The following is a 10,980-nucleotide window of genomic DNA, read 5'->3' as shown; positions in this document are numbered from 1 at the left end:
TGAATATGTAGCATGGAAATCTAGGTTAGGTCAAAACGGAGCACACAGAGTTTCCAGCAATATTCTGTGGTATCTCATGACCCAAAGTCCCTTGTTTTAGCAGTCAGGGACATTCCCAAATACGTTCCTTACAGCTGCCAGCTCTGGGACAAGCCCCCAGGGCAGGGCTGGAGCAGCATTTGGGCAGGCTGGGCACAGTGTGTGCCCGGGGGGCTGGGATACTCACTTTTTACCTTTAGCTTGGAAAAAAAACCCCACACCACACCTGCCTTGCAATGTTTGTGGCACGGATACTGTCACACTCAAAGGTATGAAAAAAACCCAACAAACCCACAACCAAAAAAACCCCAAACCACCCCAAACCCCACAACAAACAGAAAAAAAACCTAAACCAACCAGCAAACCCAAGCAAAGAGCCCACCAGACCCTCCTGCACAGGGGGCTGTGGGAATGTGCACAAACATGAATAAACCCAGAGGTAGCCCCAGGGCTGGAAGTTGCTCAGCAGAAGCTCCTGTCAGCTGGGAGAGAGAGTTGGAAGGAGAGGAGCTGGGAAGTGGGAGTGAAAGCAAATACCATGTGTTAGAATTGCAGAGAGCAGGGAAATAGGTATCAGTTATGCACTTTATGAAGATGCAACATGGTTTATTCTTCAGGGAATGGTATAATAATTAGAATTAATAAGATTTTAATGGTGATAGCCTAAGTGCCAAATCTTCACAGTAGGAGGTTTTAGTGCTGTATGCCACGGGAACATTTGCTACTGTGAACAAGCACTGTAGTTAAAATTACCCTATTACTACAAGATGGAAACAGACACAAGGCTCAACTACTGTCAACTACTCAAGACCCAGCACATCAGACTGAGCCATCCAGTGAATCCTGCAGGAATTTGTAGAGTTTATGGCCAAGAGAATTATTTCCTGGAAGCATCCTTCTCAGAAGCACCCTGTAGGTACCCAGCTTTCTCAGATTTTATTTTGGTTTGGTTTTTTTTTTTCCCTGAGATGTGCTGGAATAGCCTCTGCATTCAACCTCTGGCACTGCAAGGGACTGAAATAATTCAAGATTTTCAATTTATTTCACTATAAACACTCTTAGTACAGCTAAGCCCTCACATAAGGCTTTTATTGAAAAAGTCCTTCACAAAAGAGAGCAAGCATCATTATTCCCATTATCTTTTCTATGTCCACGTGAAGTGTAGGTGGCACAGGTAGCAAAAGCTTTCCTTGTCTGGGATGCATTTCTGCTGGATGCATCCAAACAAAAACGTTCCTGGAAACAGCCAATCCATTTAGCTTTCAAAAGAGCTGTATTATTTTGAAATATTTTGACGTTTGCACTGGAAATCCCCCAAGTGGCAGGTTTTGATTTAAATTTTTCTTTTTCTTTCTTTCTTTTCTTTCTCTTTCTTTCTTTCTTTCTTTCTTTCTTTCTTTCTTTCTTTCTTTCTTTCTTTCTTTCTTTCTTTCTTTCTTTCTTTCTTTCTTTCTTTCTTTCTTTCTTTCTTTCTTTCTTTCTTTCTTTCTTTCTTTCTTTCTTTCTTTCTTTCTTTCTTTCTTTCTTTCTTTCTTTCTTTCTTTCTTTCTTTCTTTCTTTCTTCCTTCCTTCCTTCCTTCCTTCCTTCCTTCCTTCCTTCCTTCCTTCCTTCCTTCCTTCCTTCCTTCCTTCCTTCCTTCCTTCCTTCCTTCCTTCCTTCCTTCCTTCCTTCCTTCCTTCCTTCTTCCTTTCTCTTTCCTTTCTCTTTCCTCTTTCTTTCTTTTCTCTCTCTTTCTTCCTCTCTCTCTCTCTCCCTCTCTCTCTCCCTCCTGCCTTGGAGACAAGTTCTCATGATGCTCACCCAGGTCAGAGTGTGTGTGCCCTTGTTATCCATCCACTGAGAAACCTTTCACACCTGGAGAAGCCCTGGAGTCCCAGGAATCCTCTCTGCAGCTTTTCAGCACCGAACCCCGGGTGTATTCGATTTAAAGGCTCCTGCGGGGTATAAAGAAACATTATTTATAGGAACGAGAGCTGAAATTACTGCTGTTTACACACCAGGAGGGCCCTGCCCGGGGAGGGGAGGGAGGGATGCTCAGGTACCACAACAGCTCAGCACCTCCCTCCTCTGCAGCCCCGCGGGCAGGAAGCTCGGAATGAACTTCCCAAGTCTTGGGAAGGCCAATACAAACCAGCCTGGGCTGCGGCAGTGCCAGTAGCTGTCACACCCACCAAAACTTTGCCTTTTCTCACTAGTTCCGAGCAAAACTGCCCTGCAGTGCCCACGTAAAGGCTGCACGGTGACTACAGAGCCCTTTAAGCACCAGTTGTGGAACTGGCACCTCTCCTGGGAAGCAGGGCTCGTGGGATGGATGGATTTTCCTCCCAGCGTTTCCATTGCAGAGTCTTTCAAATGTTGAGATGTTTAGGTGAAGGGGCTTCTCTGAAGGACAATCCTGTAGAAGGGGGTTTCTGCAGGTGGTCTTTTCCACAGGTGCCAGAGACCCCTGAGCCAGCCCCCAGTGCCCCCATGCAGGGTCATTCAACAGAGACCCTGAGCACACCCAGCTGAGTTCACTCTGCCCAACACAGCCCCTTGCAGACAGGTGAGTGGCATCATTATTTTTCCAGAGAGGAAAATTCAGTCTCTGTGTATTTTTAAATAACTCAAAAAATGCCTCTTCCTTCCTTCCTTCCTTCCTTCCTTCCTTCCTTCCTTCCTTCCTTCCTTCCTTCCTTCCTTCCTTCCTTCCTTCCTTCCTTCCTTCCTTCCTTCCTTCCTTCCTTCCTTCCTTCCTTCCTTTTCCTTTCTCTTTCCTTTCTCTTTCCTTTCCTTTTCTTTCCTTTTCTTTTCTCTCTTTCTTGCTCTCTCTCTCTCTCCCTCTCTCTCTCCCTCCTGCCTTGGAGACAAGTTCTCATGATGCTCACCCAGGTCAGAGTGTGTGTGCCCTTGTTATCCATCCACTGAGAAACCTTTCACACCTGGAGAAGCCCTGGAGTCCCAGGAATCCTCTCTGCAGCTTTTCAGCACCGAACCCCGGGTGTATTCGATTTAAAGGCTCCTGCGGGGTATAAAGAAACATTATTTATAGGAACGAGAGCTGAAATTACTGCTGTTTACACACCAGGAGGGCCCTGCCCGGGGAGGGGAGGGAGGGATGCTCAGGTACCACACCAGGTCAGCACCTCCCTCCTCTGCAGCCCCGCGGGCAGGAAGCTCGGAATGAACTTCCCAAGTCTTGGGAAGGCCAATACAAACCAGCCTGGGCTGCGGCAGTGCCAGTAGCTGTCACACCCACCAAAACTTTGCCTTTTCTCACTAGTTCCGAGCAAAACTGCCCTGCAGTGCCCACGTAAAGGCTGCACGGTGACTAGAGAGCCCTTTAAGCACCAGCTGTGGAACTGGCACCTCTCCTGGGAAGCAGGGCTCGTGGGATGGATGGATTTTCCTCCCAGCGTTTCCATTGCAGAGTCTTTCAAATGTTGAGATGTTTAGGTGAAGGGGCTTCTCTGAAGGACAATCCTGTAGAAGGGGGTTTCTGCAGGTGGTCTTTTCCACAGGTGCCAGAGACCCCTGAGCCAGCCCCCAGTGCCCCCATGCAGGGTCATTCAACAGAGACCCTCAGCACACCCAGCTGAGTTCACTCTGCCCAACACAGCCCCTTGCAGACAGGTGAGTGGCATCATTATTTTTCCAGAGAGGAAAATTCAGTCTCTGTGTATTTTTAAATAACTCAAAAAATGCCTCTTAAAAATAAATAAATAAATAATTAAAACCAACAAACCCCAAAGCAATGGAGAGGAGAAAGGTCTGGGCTCCCTTCAGCCTGGGCACCAGCCTGTGGGCACTGACCTGGTTCTGACACAGTCATTTTGACAACTCGTGGGAATAATGGGTTTCATGATGAAACAAAAGGAAGCTTAAAATTGAAATATTTGGAACTTCAGGCAAAAGGAGGAACCAGATCTATCATTGCCAGAATGCTTATGTTCTTCACAGAGTCGTTCCAGCAGTGAAAACCCCACCAAACTTCATGGGTTTGTACCTGCTCACCCCCCAGGTTGGTGGTTGCCTTGGTGTGTTTTGCCCTTCTCCCTCCAAGCCTTTCTTCTCATTAGAGTAATTTAAAGAAAATGCATTTCCCATAAGGAAAATGAAAAAATAAAAAGAGAGAGGGGGTATTTAAGTGGCAGGAAAGGTCTTAGTCCCCTCCACAGAAGATGTCCAGCCCTAGTTTCTCACACTGCTCACACACACACTGGTGATTGATGGGTGAGAGACCTGCCAGACAGAGGCAGCCGTAGAAACAGCTTGCAAGGATTAGGAGGTTGCTGAGAATGTAATATGATGGAGTTAGAGATTCCTTTCAGTGTGCTCTGGGGCACCAGCAGCTCTTCCCAGCCTGTCACCTGGCTTTCTGGGCTTGTCCTCCTGGGATCCAGCCTGGGGAGAGGACCAGGAGGAAAGGAACCACTGTGATCCTTACTGGGCAGGAGCTGCAGGGCAGAGGAAACATCTTCTGTTGGGAACTTTCACATCATTAATGCTGTTAAGATTTTGGGCCAATGATTGTTGGGATTTTCTCACCACTGAGATATGTAAAATTGCCACTAATACCAATAATATCAGTGTCATTTGACCAATCCTGGAGGTCAGGTATCTAAATAGTTTCCCAGTGGAGCAATAGAAACTAGACTGCAAAGCAGTAAGATTGAGTGTTGCACTGAGGTACCAGGAGGATGTGCTGTCTTGCTCTTCCCAAAATTATGGTACACTCTGTGCTAGTTTTCTTTTTACTAGCTTTCTATGTAGAAGAGGAAGGGTGAGCCCTGCCACTCACCAGGGTCCAAATGCTCTCTTGAAGCTGTTTCTTTCCCATGCACTTTACCTGCCATATCTGGTATGAAGATAAGACCCAGTGCAGTAAGACATCCTAAGGAAGAAAAGAGGGACCTGACCTGCTGTCACTGCCCCACGAGATCCCCATGACTGGTTGCAGCTGGGGCAGGGTGAGTGCCCACATTTCCAACTCCAGCTCCATCACCTCTCCAGGCAATCCTGCTCTGAGGACCTCTGGTCACATCAGTGCTTGAATCACCTTGGTTGAGCCCTGGAAAGGGCATGGAGAGCACTCCATGAAGCTGAGTTTTCCACCAGGTGGGAAGAGGTGCTGGTGGCTGCTTTATCTGCTGCCAGTTTGCTTCATGAGAGACCCTGGCTGGAGCAGCCCTGGGTGGGGGGGGCTGGGGGCTTGCAGGAGGCTGCCCCCGAGGGGGGACAGGGGACACAAAGTGCAGACACAAGGAAAGCTTTTGGAAAAGCAAGTCCCAGAGATGCGTGGGGCATCAGGGGAGGGAAATAGGAGCCTCACACTGAAGAAGCAACACACTGGGTGCAGCACTGGAACCCTGGGCAGGTCTGTGCTGGAAAGGGGAATAAGCCCCGTTCCAGACACACAGAGCATGGGAAGTTACACATCAGAGATGCTCAGAGAATCATATTATAATGATATATGGAAAACCCCTGTGAAATGCTCCTGTTCCCTCCTTCTAGTGGCTGCTGTGCTGGGCAGTTCAGCTTGGGCTAAACAGTGAAGCAATTCTCAGCTGACATCATTAAACTGATGAGTATAATTGATTCCCCCCCTGTGATTATCCTGAAGGAGAAGCATTAATAGATGTAAATATGCTGAATTCAAAACGCAAGTGGATGAAGCAAGAGGCTGGGCACAGTGCAGGGGGATTCTTGGGGTGTGATGAAGAGGTTGGGCTCACCATGTGGGGCTCCCAGGCTGATGCTCCAGGAGGGCTGGTTAGACAGAGCTGCAGGGTGAGAGCTGAGCTCCATGTTGGTGGCCATGCTTTAAGGTAAGGCTGTTTTTCTAGGGCACGTGCATTTTTGCTTAAAGCTCCAGCATCTTGCATTCCAGTTTAAGACAGTATTTACCCAGGAAAAAGGCTCTTCCTTGGGTCTGTGAAGTGTGATGCCATGTAGCAACATCCTGCCTCTGGCTGTGCTGCAGGAAGAGTTGTGTGGCACGTTTCAAATTCTAGTCCACAAAAAGAAAAGGGGAGGAAAAATGTCTCAGGTTCTTCTGTACAAGTTTTGTTACAGGGGAGAACATCCAGTGTGCTCAGCAGATTTTCCTTCAGCATGAGTAGCTGTTTAAATTAGTATTACTTTGTAAGTGCTCACAGTACTCTTCTCAGTGCTCTCTCATCCATGCTATATCTGTTTGCAGTTTCCAGAGTCAGTGAAGTCTCTCCTCTGTCATAGAGTCATCGAATCATTTTGGTTGGAAAAACCCTTTAAGATCCAGTCCCACCACTAACCCAGCACTGCCAAGGCCACCCGATCCCACCAGCACTAACTGGAGCAGCCCCCAGCTCCTCTGTGGCACCCAGCTGTATCCAAGGGCTTAGCTGGTGTTCCCACATGTGGGAGCTCTGGAAGTCAGCAGGACTGTCCTTTGGGAAGGAGAAACCACCCCAACCCTGCCCTGCTCTGCCTGAGGTAAGACAGCATGGCCACCAGGTTGGCTTGGTTACTGCAGCAGTAAAGCTTACAGAATATTGGATCATCCCAGGCAAAACAGATTGTTTCATTCTATTTATCACATCATTCCAGGAGCCAAGGTAATGAAAAGATTTGCACAGAAGAAACTGTGCACAGACGTGTCCTGAGGAGCAAGGCTGGGCAATCCCAGCCTGGACAGGGGAACATCCCCCAGAATAGTCAGAGATGTTCCTGGTTGCAGTCACAGAGGGCATCCTGCTAGGAGGGGGAGGGAGGGAGCATCTAGTCTTCCTAATGAAGACGTGTCAATATTAATAAGGTGTGAGTGTGTCTCCCTGTGATCTGAACATGCCATGTGTGGGGGAATGCCAGCTGCTGGGACATCAAGCTCTGTGGCATGCACAGGACATGCCTCCTTGTCCCCAGATGTAAGGTTTGTGAATATCAGATGGCAAAATCCGGAAAGAAAGGAGCACAAAATATACTGATAGCTAATTTGACTAGTTATATTCTTTATGATGCTGTCTTTCTTAATGTAATGTGTCTCAGCTGCCATCGGGCAGGAATCCATTGTGAATAAGCTGTCAAGTTTAATTGGGCTATAGTGTGAAAATACATAAATAAATCCTTTAATAAATAAATAAACCCACCTCTCTCTCTGAGGCAAAAGGCAGAGGAATGTGTGCACTCAGAACACAAGTCCCTTAAAAAGACTATGAAAAGATTAACAATACATATATATGCCAGGAAGGATTTTAGAGGAAAACCAAAGGAATGTTGGGGTTTATGTGGATTAATGAAATTCTCTTTGGGATGCAGCTTTGAGTAAGGTTTCTGGGTTTCTTGTGGCAGACACAGTGCTGCATCTGCCCAGAGGTCCTCAGCTTTGGCAGGGTCTGCTTGGAGCAGCCCGGGAATAAAGCCCTGAGGAGGCTGCAGATACACAGCCAGCCTCATGCTCTTCCCTGTGTTTTACCTCCAGAGCCAAGGAGAAGCTGCACAGGGCAGTCTTGTTGTGCCATGATGTGTAGCCTGGAGAACCTCCAACTCCCACGTGGCTCTTCCCCATCCCATCACTTTCAGAGGGCAGAAGCTCTGCAGAGGGACTTTCGGGTGGTGCTGGGAGGCACTTTGTGCAGGTAAAAAGCAAAATAAAGATCATGTGAGTCTTCCAGCCTGTTAACGCAGGAGTGTAAAAGAAACCAAGTCTGTGGGGAAGTGTTTTGTACAAAATAATTGTTTCCTCACTTTAACAAGGTCAAATAAACCAGAAAGAGATAAACTTTCTGATGCGCTCGAGTTCATGTTGTTATGTGTTCATCAATAGGCCTGTAAACCTGATGCATTCATCAATAGGGCTGTAAATAAATTTTTAATAGTGTGCTGAGGGTACCAGGAAGAAAACAATAGCCACCATAATCACACTAAGCAGGATTTGATGAAGACAGAAGGAGAGATCAAAAGGAAGAGTTATAGCCTGATCAGGTGAGAAGGGACTGGAGTCGTGTGTGTAGAGGAAGCAGAAAGGCAGGGCAGGTGAGGCTGTGGGCAGCTTTGGGAGGAGAAAAGACAAGTAAAGGCTCATTTTCCTGGGTAATACTGAAATCTGGTGGTGAAACCAGCTCCAGGAATGGCAGCTACCACCAAGTCATGGTAGCTGATGGCAAGATCTGTGCAAGCTTGGAAATGAACATGGACTCTTTAACAATGTGTTTGCAGTCTGTCACAAACTGGAGCAATGCTGAAGTTTTAAGTGAGCAGCTTCTGAGATGTGGTGAGAAGAGGAACAAGCAAAACTCTTTCTGAATTTAAGTATCTGGGCACAGAGATTGCAGAGAAATGAATATGTGATGCAGCAGGTGAGATATTCTTTGACATCTGCCTCTTTTCTTCCTTGACCTACTGCATTACCCCTCAGCCCTTACTGGATCTACAGTCCAAGGACCCAGGACACCCTTTTTATGACATTACTGCCCAGAGGAAGTGTTGTTTCCTTCATTTCATGCTTTGCTGCATGCCCATTTTTTTTTGGTACCGAAATCTAACTTCTTGCTACCACTTTTTGGTTGCTTTGTTTGATTTCCCAATGGTCAGCACCACAGCCCCAGTGTTTCTGCCCTGCTTCACTGCACTGGTTTGCCTGGCAAATCAGTGGGCTTTGCACATCTGCCTCCCCAGTGTTTTCCATTTGACCTTCTTTCACCTAACCTGGATATTTTTTTTTGCCTCTGGAAATCCCATGCACATGGGCATCTTTATCTAAGGTGTTGCTGAAACATGATCCATTCCAGGTCTGCTCAGTGTGACATATTAAACCTCCTCCTGCAAAACTGGAACAACTCTCATGGTTTGTATCAAGGAGACCAAATTTGTGCTTTGTCCCTATTTTCTTTCTCTTGGCAAACATGACTTTGGGTGCCAGAGAGTGAGTTGCTGCTGAAGCCACTGCAGGGTGCTTGCTGGTGGAGCCAGAGCTGGCCTTTCCATGGCAGGGCTGGATTAATGACTGCTTACCCAACTCCCAGACCCAGGAAGACAAACACATCCAGAGCATCTGAAGTGCTCCCCCCCTTTCTGCCTCTCAAGTGGCCCTGTACCCTTTGAATTCTCTGTGTGGGGGAAATCAAAGTGCAGAACAAACACTGTTTTGATATGGCTTTGAAGATGGTAACAGCATCTAGCAGAGGAAAAGAAGGCTTTGGGTCTGCAAAAAGGCAGTGATTGACATGAGACACAGCCCAGGAAAATTTCCCTCTTAACGAGCAGCAGGAACCTCACTGAGACTGCTTTGCAGGACCAAAACGTTCCCAGCTGCTCCTGCAGTTCCCCCATCTTCAAAGCAACCCTGTCTGTTGAGGGAAATGAGGAGCTGGTTGGATCAAGAGCCTGACAGGGGGAATCTCTGTTTGTTGAAGGTTTCTGACGTGTTGGCCCTTGTACAGACCTCTCTGGGCAGTCGCTGTGATGCTCGGCTGAGCTGGCACAGCCTGCCTGGGCACTCTGGGGAGTGCTCCAGGGATGGTGGCAGGATCAGCCCTGGGGGCTTCTTCAGGGGCTGTCACCTGGATAAAAGCTCAGGAGTAGATTTTGGACAGACAGAATCCCCCCATGTCTTGGTGGGCTGGGCAGAGGCACAGGGGCTGTGTCCTGCCAGGGCCCCACAGCACCAGGTCCCCCTGCTGTTGCACCAAACACAGAGGCAGGTTTGTAATGATGTTTTGAAACAGAAGCCTTGGTTAAGCATCTCTGCTGCTGCCTGCAGCAGCCTCTCCTGCTCTGCTGAGGTGTCAGAGACACTGCAAAAGTCCTCTCTGGTGTATCTCATGCCAACAACAGCAGAGGATGATCAGGTATCTTTGAACACCAGCTTGGCTGGTGTTGTTTTTTCTTCTCCATTTACACCCTGGCAGTGAAAGCAGCAGTGCTGGGCTTTGCCCAGTGCTGCTCAGTCTGTCTTGTCCTCCCAGGATTTCCTCTCCTTTCCCCAGCCCCCCCAGCTGGTGGCTGAGCAGGTCCCTGGGAGCTGGGCAGGGACACTGGGCACAAAGTGCTGCCCTCGCCGTGCCAGGGGAGCAGGGAGCACAACTGCAACAGCCCAGACTGAGGGATTTTCCCACTGCCCACTGCAGGTTTCCCTCTGCCTTCAGTTCTCTTCTTCCCTACAGATCTATCCCCTTGCAGATGGGAAAATGCAGCCTCGCTGCGATGGCTTTTGTTTGCTTGGTGGTAAAATAAGGCAGCAGTTCAGAGCAGGAGGTAAGAAACATTTTTAGTTCTTTAGAAAGAAAAAAACAACACCCAACCAACCAACAATGTTTAAAATACTTTCAAAAATCTAATAAAAATAATGGCCTTATTATTTTTTTTTTCCTCTTTTATTTATACACTGAACTATCCATCACTGGTGATTTGTCAGATTTAGCTCTTTTGTCTGTTCACAAGCTATCAATAAAATTGACCATTTTTCATAATTGTTTGAGTGCTTCACGTGGCCAGAGCTGAGGCAGCAGAGGCTGTGAGATCCTTTCTAACAACCATGGCATTGTGGAAGTGTCCAAGGGCAGGTTGGATGGGGCTTGGAGCAGCCTGGGCTGCTGGGAGGTGTCCCTGCCCATGCAGGGGGTTGGATCTAGATGATCTTGGAGGTCCCTTCCAACCCAAACCAGTTTGTGATTCTATGATTGCATGTTTAATGTTCCCAATGACATAATTTGATTGGTGTGAATGGTCACCCCAGTGGCCATGAGCCAAGTGTAGAGTGGAGAGGCTGGCCCGGGCAGGTTGGGGAATGTTGTGTGTCCTGGAGAGAGAGGAAGGAGGAGCCACGTGTGTGGCACCAACTGGAATTTGGGCCAAAAATGAGCACTGGAAATCACTGCAATGTCCAGGATTCCTTCAAGGAGAGATTATTGGAGTCATAAAAGTCAAATATCAGTGTCATTCCTCAATGGATTTTTTACTTGCTGATTTTAATGATAAGCACC

This window comes from Chaetura pelagica, unplaced genomic scaffold, assembly GCF_000747805.2.
Source record: "Chaetura pelagica isolate M959 unplaced genomic scaffold, ChaPel_1.0 scaffold26, whole genome shotgun sequence".
Taxonomy (NCBI): Eukaryota; Metazoa; Chordata; class Aves; order Apodiformes; family Apodidae; genus Chaetura; species Chaetura pelagica.
Note: the sequence above shows the minus strand (reverse complement) of the source record.